The sequence below is a fragment of the Pseudophryne corroboree genome, chromosome 1, assembly GCF_028390025.1.
Source record: "Pseudophryne corroboree isolate aPseCor3 chromosome 1, aPseCor3.hap2, whole genome shotgun sequence".
Classification (NCBI taxonomy): Eukaryota; Metazoa; Chordata; class Amphibia; order Anura; family Myobatrachidae; genus Pseudophryne; species Pseudophryne corroboree.
In genome coordinates, this window is record NC_086444.1 from 568,894,649 (window position 1) to 568,908,197 (window position 13,549).

Consider the following 13,549-nt stretch of genomic DNA (forward strand, 5'->3'; position numbering starts at 1 on the left):
TGTCATTTGCTTGGGTCGCTAGTTATTGTGGCAACTTTATAGCTACATCCCTTCTGTCTCTCCAGAACCATCCATCATTGTTCTCTACATCCTCGAGCACCCTCCACCCGTGTCTTCCTAGTCTTGTGCCAACTCCGTGCATCTCTACAGCCTCATGCCACCCTGTGTCTCTCCAGCCTCGTGCCCCCCCCCCCCCATGACTATTTCATCTCTGTCCCCCTTTCATCTTGTGCTCTTCTTTGATCTGTTGTTAACACCCAGAATTAAAGCAGCGGACACAAAGCCAAAATGACAGAGCAGCATACAAATAGTTTCAATAGTCTAGGGTCTCCATTTTCGTCCAACTACTCTGTATACTAATATATATATATATATATATATATATATATATATATATATGTAGGTATGTACAGTATGCATGTATGTACAGATGTGTCCTTTCATATTGTTGCTCCTATCATACCAAAATAGACCGTCTCGCGTGCCAGGTCCCAAGCAATTCAGCATCACCAAGCTTCTGTCTGGCTCACAAGGAGAGTCTAATTCACATAAATAAAACAACTGGGAGCAACAAAACTACATTGCTAGCTTGCACTGATCTATTTTCTGTGCAGCGTTTCTATATTTGCATGCGAATACGTCTAAGAATCTGACCCCTATTTTACAATCATAAAGGCCTCATGGTGCAGACTTGCCATATATAGCAACTGCACGGAAGCCCAACTGACGGAGAAGGTAGGGTATACCGGAGAAGGTAACACAACAGCTTATAACAGAGAAGGTAACACAACGGCTTTACGTTGATGGTAAACCAGCGCTGACTGCAACACAGCATGTAACATGGCAGTTAGGAGCTAATTGGCTGGTACTTTCTCTCTCTCTGAGGCTTAGCACATCTCCCCCTTACTTTCTTAAGAGAGGCCACCCACCTCCCAAGCAGTAGCAATGTTGACATATAATCACCCATAGATGTGTCCTCCTTCATCGTTGCTGCAGTCACGTTAAACAGCCCTTCTAGTCACACAGTCATGAAGGCATTTACTAATGCCAGGCATATTTTCCCCTTTGAAATTTGCATTGTATCCAAAGCTATGTGAATAATATTCACAATCATACTTTGCTGAATAAAATGGTATGCAGCATGCCTATATTCTGTGTGCAGCTGCAGCTCCATCTGCATACAAAATGCTACATTACAGTGTTTTCCAGGAAAACATTGTAGCGTAGCATTTCATATGCAGATACAGCCGCAGCAGCACACAGAATATAGGCACGCTGCATATAACTTTACTCAGCAGAGTCTGATAGTGCATATTATTCGTATAGCAATTCCAATAAGATGTATTATCTGCAAAAGAGACGCCAGACATTAGCAGAGTTTTGCGGAAACTACCAGCTCACTTAAACCAGGCATCTCGCAATGTATGGCGTATTAAGGCTAGATGTATGAGGACACATCTATATGCTGTGGCTAAAATCAAGAAAATACAGTACCAGAAACTTTAGAAAAGATTAAATGAATGAATAAGTAAAAACTGAATATATCGTAGCTCACATTTGGTTGTGGCTCCCTCCAAAATATCTCTCTTTATGCCTTCTCCGGGATTCTGACATGCAACTTTTATAATATGGTTTATATTTGTGGGTAACACCTAGTATTTACTAACTGATTTATAATAGGGTGTAAAGTAACCAATACTAACTAACCAAAAGGTCTGATTAAAATAATCCTTAGTTTAGAGCAGCGGTAGCCAACCAGTGGCTCTTTCTTTATTAAAATGTGGCTCCCAACACTTAAAATCACATGACTACAACAGATACAGAAACGGCTGCACTCCAGCCAGACACGCAGCAGCACTATGGGCACAGAGAACTAAGGGAGCCAGATACATGAGGTAAGTCACCCACCGGAAACAGACCACATATAAAGGGCTGCTGCAATGGCATGAGTTATGGGGGCTGTAGTCACATATGAGGGTGGGCTGGAGGGACACAAGGGAGAGCTGGGTGGAGTGACACAGGAGGGTCCTGGCAACAGTGACTCATGGGGAGATGGCTGGAGTGACATTGGAGGGTGCTAGCAGGAGTGACATATGGGGGACCTAGTTGGAGTGACACAGCAGTGTGCTGGCTAGGGTGACAGGAGGGTCTTGGCTGGAGTGACACATGGGGGAGCTGAAGTGTATTATATGAATCTGGCTTTTTCAATTATTTTATGTGTAAGTGGCTTTTTCAATGTATTTTATATTGGATTTGGCTTTAAAAATGTATTTTATATGGATTTGGCTTTAAAAATTTATTTTATATGGATTTGGCGTTTTCAATGTATTTTATACCAGGGGCGTGGCCTAGCAGGCACAAGGTCACACCACATTTTTGCATGCGCGCCTTCGGCTTGATGTCGGCTCCTTGACGTACCCAACTAGATTTTTTGTCCCTTTGTCTCTTACTGGTTGGCCACTCCTGGTTTAGATAATCACTCACCTTAAAAAATCCAGAGGAAGCCAAAATCTATTTGCAAAACAAGTCTGTTACATCTTAAACTGACTGGACATATGAGAGACTGTTCATAAGCCACTTCTGGAATGGATATTGGCATCTCTGCGCATATCCTGATTCCTTTACGCTAATCATTTATAAGCCTACATTTTACTTTACAACTGCACTATTTCTACATTTCAATGAAGTGACCCGGGTACACAATTAGGTGTCCCAATGATAACCAACATATATCAGTACTGTGCTATATCCCTTTCACACCTAACTTACAACCTGGGTTATTGCCAGGGCAACCCGAGTCCAGGATTGGTGTAAAAGGTTGTACCCCGGTTATGTTACTTGAGAATTCGACCCTGGTAGCTACTAGGGCAGGCATGTCCAAACTGCAGCCCTCCAGCAGTTGTGAAACTACAAATCCCAGCATTCCCTGATACAGTTTTTCTGTCAGAGAATGTTAAAGTTGTGTCAGGGCATGTTGGGATGTGTAGTTTCTCAACAGCTGGAGGGCCACAGTTTGGACATGCCTGTACTAGGGTCAAACTCGGCACTAACCCTGTAGACTGCAGTTTGACCTGGGTAAAAGTATACAGAGAGCCAGCACGTGAAGAAGATGTCATTTCCAAGCACCAGCAAAGGGAAGACCTGGCCATAACCCGGGTCCAGACTGTGGTGTGAACACGGTTTCAAACAGCTGGACATGACTCACGGTGTTCAATAACCCAGGTCGGACCTGGGGTTTTTTTTGGTGTGAAAGGTTTATTAGATAGAAGAACGGTGTATGCCTGCTTGTGTGTGCAAGGTGCAGCTTTATTATTGTAAATATCCAAACAGCCAGTCTTCTATTTGTGTATGCTCAACTGCCGTGGTTACAGTGTGGTAGGACCATATGCATTTACGGTTGTTTAAATAGCTTTTACTGTTTAGGTAGATTTATGGGACCTGTGAATTGCATCTTTTAGGGTTAGGGCTAGTAAGTGTATGGTTAGTGTACCATGTTTGCCTGGTTAAGATTGCTTTTTAATCCTTCCTTTTTTCTTTTTACTATTGAACCCCTTATTGCCTTCTTAAGCCACAACTAACTGATTTTATAATTAAACTAGCTGGAGTACCCGGTGTTGCCCGGGATTTTAAGAATGTCTATTAAAAAAAAATAAATGTAAATAATTAAACATATATATATTGCTTCCCTAACGCACTATGTGTAGTGGCCTCACCCCTAGGGGTGCTAGGGGGTGTTAGGGGTGTCACCCCCCCCCCCCCCATGGTTGTTCCCAGACTCTGAGGCATATGTGTACCAAATTTGTGAGTACATTACTCCAGCAATTCCGGAGTTATGCTGTCTCCTGATAAACTCTGTGCCGCTGTCTCCCCCCCCCCCCCCCCCAGGGGTGCTAGGGATTTCAAATCATTTTAGTTGCCTCCTTCGTGTTTTAGTATGCTCGTATGTAAAGTTTCACAATCTTCGCTTGTAAACTGTGGATTTGTAGAGAAAGACAGAATGTAAAATTTTCACTTTTATATATTAAATGAGAGTAAATCACTGTTTATGGTTATTCCATTTGCAAGTGTGTTTCTGTTCACAGCTGTAACCACCTAGGTACAAGAGATCCAACGTAACAAGGCTCCTCCTCTCGGTATGCATGACTCAGAACAGCACAGATTTCTAGCCACACTTCCCTGAGGCAGAACAGTTCTGTGAAATCGCAATGTCGCTGCCCAGTTCCCACCCCAAAATGCCCAGATCCAGCTGAGATCTATCCAATTCCAGATCAGAGGTACGAGATACGCAAAAATGCCTAAAATTTGCTTCTGCATGTGCTCTATGCTAAAACTCCCTATTTTTGTCCAGACAAAGATGCATCTAACTCAGAATCAGCAACACTAAGAGCTACACCACACATATACTATACTTTTTTACAATTAATTTACATCATCCTTAAACCGAGGTCATCCCTAATTAAATTAGTTATTTCTTATGTCTCTAATAAGTTACCATACACAGGTTGAGTATCCCATATCCAAATATTCCGAAATACGGAATATTCCGAAATACAGAATTTTTTGAGTTAGAGTGATAGTGAAATCTTTGTTTTCTGATGGCTCAATGTACACAAACTTTGTTTAATACACAGTTATTCAAAATATTGTATTAAATGAGCTTCAGGATGTGTGCATAAGGTGTATATGAAACATAAATGAATTGTGTGAATGTACACACACTTTGTTTAATGCACAAAGTTATTAAAAATATTGGCTAAAATGACCTTCAGGCTGTGTGTATAAGGTGTATATGTAACATAGAAGCATTCTGTGCTTAGACTTGGGTCCCATCACCATGATATCTCATTATGGTATGCAATTATTCCAAAATACGGAAAAATCCCATATCCAAAATACCTCTGGTCCCAAGCATTTTGGATAAGGGATACTCAACCTGTATCATTTAATTTGTTTTGAATAAATACAAAATAAATATATAATTTTTGCCATCAATCCCTTATTCATTCGCCATCAACTCCCGAACATTTGCTTATATATTACTAATTAATAAGATTTCCTCTATCTTTTGGATTCATGTGCAGTATTAAATAGATTTTGAATCATTTAGAAGAAGGTGTAGCTTTCATTCTTCACTGACATTAACCAGACAGCAACATCCCTATACTAATATAGGACATCATCTTTAATAGCATTAACCCTGCAAGCACATAGTTGTAATATACAATACATGGCAAAAGGTATATGGATATCCGAACATCGCACCCATTATGTACTTGTTGAACATCTTATTCCAAAACCATAGACAACAAAATAGAGTTGGTCCCCCGTTTGCTGCTATAACAGACCGCACTCTTCTGGGAAGGCTTTTCACACCCATTCAGCCACAAGCACATTGCAGATATCAAGTACTGATACTGTGCAATAAGGCCTGGCATTTCAATTCTATCCATAGGTATTAGATGGGGTTGCGGTCAGGGCTTTTTTGAATGTAGTGTTCTTCTGGAATCCTGCAAACCTAGATTCATCCGCCAGATGGTAAAGCGTGATTCATCACTCCAGACTCCACTGCTCTTGAGTCTAATGGCAGTGCTTTACACCACCCCAGACAACATTTCACAACACACACAGTAATTTGACGCTTTTCTGTAGCTGCTCGGCCATGAAACCCCAAAACCATGAAAGATCCCAATGAACAACTGTTGCTTCTAAAAGCAGGTTTAAGTGAAGTAGTGTGCGTTGCAACCAATGGGAAACAATTTTTACATGCTTCAGGATGGTTACGCCTAGACATTTCCACTTCACAATAACAGCATCTACAGTTAACTAAGGCATATTACTATTCATATATTCAAAGATTCACATATATGCAGCTATTGGACACTTCTAGTAAATCAGGGACCAGTTTTGTTTTAAAACTTGAAACAAAAATAAGTTGGATTTTGTTACACATTTGGGTGCAAACATTTAAACATTCTGCCAGCGTAGCTCAGCCTTAATGGTCTCTAACTGCACCAGAAAAACAAAAGTAGTAACCATCATCAATCCAGTTCTTATTATGAATTCCATGAAAGATAGATGTACAAATACAGTTCAGACTGGCATTCTGCAGTATGTCAATGCAAACACAGGTAAAACTTTTCACCACTGGAATTTCACATCACTGCTAAACTGTGCTCAATTCTGGCTTACAAAGATGTGCATTACAGCTATCACAATTACAATATACCTTTACGTGCAAAATAATTCCACTTACTCATCTACTGTACGTTAAATACATTATAACACTTGAAATAACTTAATTACAAGGTTTCCTAATGTATTTGGACAGACATAATATCCTACAGCACATTTTTATGGTACAGTAACAGTTAAAAAGAAAAGTATCTGCTTAATTTCTCCACATGATACAAAAAGACATGCTTCAAAAAACTAACACATTGAAGTATGTATATATATATATATATATATATATATATTCAAACACACTTAATAAAGGTGGGCAGTCAGTACACACTATCACCTGCTTTTTAAAGAAAGCCCTTAATCTATATATGATGTCACCAAAACTGCACTTACTTAAGAAACAACTTTACTCAATAAAGGTTAGTAGACTAAACATTTGACACATTACACTTAGAGCTTGATTTTTCACTCTTCTTTTTCCAGGTCCATTGACCTGCAAAAAATGTCACCAAACGTCAATACTCAGTAGGGAAACCGTATCTGTGAAATCATTAAATACCATTAGAGACAAATGGATATGTCCTGAGTACTGGTACCTTAACAGCTGATAAATGACTGAAAGTGAGAAGTGAAAGAAGGGGGGAGAGATTGGTTTTCAGTAGAAAAAATAAAGAGAGACAAATTTAGGTACACCACTATAAAAGAAAAAATAAAATAATAAAAATCAGGAGTTTTACAACTTTCCATTTATTAAAACTACTATGAAGCGCCACTTCATGGTACCAGCTTTAAAAATGTAGTAACGTTATTCAATTTAAGTTATTATTATTACTGCTTTTAAGTAGTAACGTTATTCAATTTAAGTTATTATTATTATTATTATTATTATTATTATTATTATTATTACTGCTTTTAAGTCCTAAAAGTGAATTCAGATTTCTGATTTTTTCAGGCATCTACTTATGGCATACTTCTCTCTAATGGTGATTATATCTATCTGGTGAGAGCCAAATCCATGTCTAAACAGGAGCAACATTGACATTGTGATTTAAATAAAGTTATAAGGGGGAACTAAAACACAAACAACCAAAAAAAACTTACATCATCATAAATGTAATACTAACAATATAACAACATACATGGCTTTTACTGCAAATTTCCAGCTACCCTCAAAAGAACTGAGAGGTATTTGAATGCTGGCTGTAGCTCAGCATATTAAACCAGATGGGAATGATGAGGAATTTCTGGTTATAATACAACATCAGCTACCGGAGTTCAAGTAGAGAATCAAGTAATGCAAAACAAAAAGAAAAAAAAGAAAATGGAAAAATTCAACAACAGTGCTGAAACATGTATGGGAGAGAGTCCTAATAAAGAGGTCACAGACACTAGAGTCATAAAGATATTTATCAATATTGTAATGTTATTAAATTGTACCAATAAAGCTTACATATTTATACCAGCTACACTTCACTTTTGATGCTGACTAAACCATGATGATGCCTTTCAGCTATCCATTTCATAGAAATTCCATACCAATATTTGAATGGTTTCTTTCCTTTCAAATGACCTGCTACCTCAAACAATCCTTGAATGAGCTTGCTATGCTCAGAGCTGCAATACTACAAAAACTGCTATCAACAGAGTCTATTCAAATTCTATGCAGATGTAACTGAAATTGTTACAAATCCCCATAACTGAAAAGGCAATTCGCCATCTTGTAATTATATCCTCATGTATGGAAAAGTAAACAGGTAAATATAGTGTAGTATCTTGGAAAATAATCGTTATGGTAGACTTACAGTTGATAACTCTATTTCTCCTAAGTCCAAAGGATCCACAGGATAACAATGGCATATGAGGTAGCAACAGCGGATTGGCACCAAACGATCAAAGCTTTCGGCCTCCCAGAATGCAACGGGCCTGTCCTTATATCCACGCCTCCTGACTCAGGCAAACCAGTTGTTTTCCAAAGCTCGAGGCAGGAGCATTAAAGAGAGCCCTAATCAGGCGAGAAGAACACACATGCACACACTTCCGTACAAGAAGGAAGAGGTTAGTGAGTGAAAGGATCCTCAAATCAGGTGTACCAGGGTGGGATTCCTGTGGATCCTGTGGACTTAGGAGAAACAGAGTTATCAACGGTAGGTCTACCTTAACAATTATTTCTCCTGCAGGGTCCATAGGTTATCCACAGGATAACATTGGGATGTCCCAAAGCAATTTAATGGTGAGGACGCTCCTGATTGGGCAGGAGAATCCTTCACCCGAATTAAGTGTCCTGAGAGGCAAAGGTATCAAAGTCATAATGTCTAATGAATGTGTTAATGGAAGACCATGTGGCAGCCTTACATATCTGTTCTGCTGAAGCACCACGTTCTACTGCCCATGACGGACCTACCTTAGGAGTAGAGTGAGCAGAGACATTAGCCAGAACAGGGATATCAGCTCGAGAATATGATTCTGAAATCGTCATTCAAAGCCATCTCGCCATTGTCTGCTTGTCAGCAGGCCATCCTGTCTTGTGAAATCCGTACAGAATTAAGCGAGTGTCTGTTTTTCTGATGGTACTGGTACAATCCACGTAAATCCTTAAAGCATGTACTAAGTCCAACGATGCATCTCCTGCAGAAAGGTCCAGCCCTTGGAAGGCCGGGACTACAACTTCTTCGTTAAGGTGGAATTTAGACACCACCTTAGGAAGATACCCAAATTTGGATGAAAAATCAGAAAAGGAAGGCGACATAACAATGCCCCTAAATCTGAAACTCTTCTAGCTGAACAATAGCCAGTAGAAAAAGAACTTTAGCTGTCAACCATTTAAGATCCACTCGTTTTAGTGGTTCAAATGGGGCAACTTGAAGGGTCTTTAGGACTGAACTTGAGTCCAAAGGAACTGTAGGAGGTACAAAAGGATTTTGAATGTGCAGCATTCCCTGGAAAGAAGTGCGGACATCCTTTAGGTTAGCAATTTTCTTTTGCAACCATATAATCAATGCTGACACTTGCACTCTCAAGTAAACCACCATTAGACCTTTGTCCATTCCTGCCTGAAGGAATGCTAGGACTCTGGAAACTCAGAAAGACATAGGGTCAAATTTCCGGTCAATGCACCATGGAATATAGACTTGCCATATTTGGTGATAAATGCGAGCTGAGGAAGATTTTCTTGCTCTGAGCATTGTTTGAATTACCTGTTGTGAGAATCCTCTTGCTTTCAGGATGGAAGGCTCAAGAGCCACGCCGTCAAAGGCAGTCGATCCAGGTGCTTGTGATAGCAAGGACCCTGAAACAGTAGATCTGGACGTTGAGGTAGCAGGAATGGAACATCCATCGACAGCCTCTGCAGATATGTGCACCAATGTGCACCCCTTCCTTGTTTTGCCTTTCGCATTACCCTGGGTAACATGGCGATTGGTGGAAATACATAGGCAAGATGAAAGTCCCATCTTAATGACACGGCATCCACAAAGATCCTTTGTTCTTGACCCGTATGCGGGAACTTTGTTGTTCTGATGGGTCGCCATGAGATCTATCTCTGGTAACCCCCACTTGTCTACCAGTACTTGGAAGACCTCGGGGTGTAAAGCCCAATCGTTTGCATGAATGGCGTGTCGATTGAGAAAATTTGGTTCCCACTTTAGGACTCCCGGAATAAACACTGCGGAAAAGGCTGGATGATGAAGTTCTGCCAACTTAAACGTGTGACTTAGCTCCTTCATTGCGTTTTGGCTGCAAGTTACTCCCTGATAGTTGAGGTACGCTACTGCCGTTGCATTGTCCGAGCGGATTTGGACTGGATTCCCCTTAAGGATGTCCTTTGCCTGAATAAGTGCCACATATATAGCCCGAAGTTCCTATATATTTATTGGCAGGCAACTTTCTTCCTTGGTCCACTGACCCTGGAAGCAACTCCTTCCTGCCCCCTCTCCCCAGCCCTGAAGGCTGGCATCTGTTGTCCGAATTTCCCAATCTAATATCCAAAAGGGTCTCCCTTTGTCCAGATAGGATGTCTATAGCCACTAGGCTAATGACTTCCTTACTTCCAGAGGAAGGACCATAGTCTGCGTTTTTATTGTCTGATGAAAAACATTCCATTTGGAAAGGATCAGGCTTTGCAGAGGCCTCGAGTGTAACTGAGCATACTCCACCATGTTGAATGTCGACACCATCAACACCATCACACACATTATTGCGTGAAAGGATACCTTTTGACTGTGTAGCAGCTCCTGAATCCTTGACTGAATTTTGGATATTTTGTTCAGAGGTAAAATTACTCTCTGAAGACCTGAATCCAACACAGCCTCCAAGTGAGTAATCCGTTGTGATGGAACCAGGGATTGCCCAATTTATGAGCCAACCGTGTCTCTGCAAACAAGCTATTGTCAGTTGCAGATGACACTGAAGCAATTCCTGAGATTGTGCCAGGATTAATAAGTCGTCGAGGTATGGAAAAATCCTTATCCCTGTTGACGGAGATAAGATGCCATTAGTACCATAATTCTGGCGAATGCTCTGGGAGCTGTGGCCAGTCCAAATGGTAGGGGCTGAAACTGAATATGTTGCTGGAGACTAGCAAACCTGAAATAGTGCTGATGGGACAGTGCTAAAGGAACATGTAGGTAAGCATCCTGGATATCCAGGGATACCATAAAATCCTCCGGCTCCATGGCCAAAATAATGTAACGTAAAGTCTCCATATGAAACCGAAGCCCCCAAATGTACTTGTTCAGCAGTTTGAGATTGAGTATGAGCTGGAACGACCCATCTGACTTTTGAACTAGAAACAGGTTGGAATAAAAACCTTGTCCTTGTTGCGTAGGAGGAACTGGAATTATCACTCCTGACTAAAGCAACTTCTAAACTGCCTCTTGCAAAGCCCTGGCCTTCGTTTTCACTGAACACGGGCTGGTACAAAAAAACCTTTGAGTAGGGTGTTTCTTGAAAGCATAACTGTGATATACCGCTTCTTGCACCCAGGCATCTGTGGTGGACTGCTGCCAGATCTGTGCAAGATGAAGAAGTTGGCCTCCCAGGTGGCCATCAGGCTGATGGCTTATCTTCTGATTTGGAAGCTAGCCCTCTAGTAGCCCAATGTTTTTTAGTCTTACCTGACTTGTCAGATTGAGACTGTTTGCCATAACCCTTTCCTTTTGCTTTTCCTTGAGTCCAAAACGGCAAAAAAGCTGGAAATCTAGGCTTGGTTTATGTGTGGAAGGAAACTTCACTTTCTTGGAGTCTGCTTCTGACTCCAAAATATTGTTTAATTCTTTACCAAAAGGACTATCTCCAGTAAAAGGCAACAACTCCAGAACCTTCTTGGATTCTGAGTCAGCTTTCCATGTACGTAGCCAAACTGCTCTTTGAGTTGCTACTGCTGAGGCTGATGCCTGAGAAGCAATTGTACCCATATCCAAGGCTGCTTCTTCCATAAAAATAGCAGCCTGTTTGATATGTGCAATATGGGATTTTTGCTCTCTAGATGCCATTGAAAGATCATCCTCCAATGCATCAGCCCAGGCTGCCACTGCTTTTGTCATCCAGGTTGAAGCCATGGCTGGTCTTATGATTGCCCCAGACATGGAGAAAAAGGCTATAAGAAAACCATCTATTTTCCTATCTGTGAAATAATTTAATGATGTTGAAGGCAAAGGTAATGTAGAATTTCACACCAATCGAATGACATGTATATCTACTTTGGGAGCCACCTCCCTATTTAAACAGTCCCCAGCTGGAAAAGGATAAGTAGATTTATGGTAGACTTACCATAGTTAAATCTCTTTCTGCGAGGTACACTGGATTCCACAGGGAATACATTGGGGTGTAGAGTTGGATATTGATCCGAGGCAACAACAGTCTAAATCTTTGACTGTTCCCAGGATGCACTGCACCGCCTCCTCTATAACCCCGCTCCAGGCACTGAAGCTCAGTTTCGTTAACCAGACCAATGCATCAGCAGGTAAAAGACGGCAGATGATAGTCACATAGAACCACATTCTCGCGACAGGAGAAGGGACCAGCAGCTAATGCCATACAAACCTAAAGAAGCTAAGTGCGTTAGGGTGGGCACCCTGTAGAATCCAGTGTACCTCAAAGAAAGAGATTTAACTATGGTAAGTCTACCACAAATCTCCTTTTCTACAGTGGGGTACACTGGGATTCCAAGGGGAATACATCGGGGATGTCCTAAAGCAGTTCCTCATGGGAAGGGATGCACCGTAGCGGGCACAAGAACCCAGCGTCCAAAGGAAGCATCATGGGAGGCGGAAGTATCAAAGGCAAAGAACCTAATAAACGTGTTCACTGAGGACCACGTAGCCGCCTTGCACAACTTTTCAGCGGACACACCACGGTGGGCCGCCCAAGAAGGTCCAACAGACCAAGCAGAATGGGCTTTTATAGCAGCAGTAGCTGGGAGTACAGCCTGCACATAGGCTTATGCAATCACCATTCTAATCCAGTCAGCCTAGGTTTGCTTATTCGCAGGCCAGCCACGTTTGTGAAAACCAAAAAGTACATACAGGGTATCTGATCTCCTGATAGAGGCAGTCCTCGCCACATAGATACGGAGAGCCCGTACCACATCCAAAGTCCGTTCTTTGGAAGACAAACCAGAAGAGATAAAAGCTGGAACCACAATCTCTTGGTTAAGATGGAAAGAAGATACCACTTTAGGTAAATAACCAGGGCGAGTTCGAAGAACTGCCCAGTCACAGTGAAAAATCAAAAAGGGTGGGCGACAAGACAAAGCGCCTAAGTCCGACACCCTCCTAGCAGAGGCAACAGCCAGCAAGAACACGACCTTAAGTGTAAGGTATTTAAGGTCCACGGACTCAGGAGGTACAAATGAAGACTCTTGCAGGGCATTTAAGACAACAGACAGGTCCCATGGAACCACAGGAGGGACATAGGGAGGCTGAATCCGTAAAACACCGAGTGAATGTATGAACGTCAGGTTTAGATGCAATTTTTCTCTGAAATCACACCGACAAGGCAGATATTTGAGCCTTGAGGGAGGCCAGACGAAGGCCTAAATCTAGGCCTTGCTGCAGAAAAGCCAAAAGCCTAGAAGTTCTGAACAAATAGGCATCATAATTCTTAGCAGCACACCATGTGAAGTAAGAGTTGAAGACCCTGTAATAAATCCATGCAGAAGCTGGTTTGCGGGCCTTCAGCATAGTTTGAATAACCGCCTCGGAGAGTCCCTTGGCCCTCAGGAGTGATGCTTCAAGAGACACGCCGTCAAAGCAAGTCTGGCCAGGTCCAGATAGATACAAGGGCACTGAACGAGGAGGTCTGGGCGTTCAGGAAGTAGAAGAGGACACTCTATCGATAGACCCTGCAGGTCTGAGAACCAATGCCGTCT

At 41.6% G+C, this 13,549-nt stretch overlaps 1 protein-coding gene across 1 annotated transcript in view; it reads right to left on the reverse strand.

Moving 5' to 3' along the window:
• Positions 1-13,549, reverse strand: part of CNTLN (centlein) — a 761,842-nt gene that overhangs the window by 546,386 nt on the left and 201,907 nt on the right. The gene's annotated exons all lie outside the window — the stretch shown is intronic.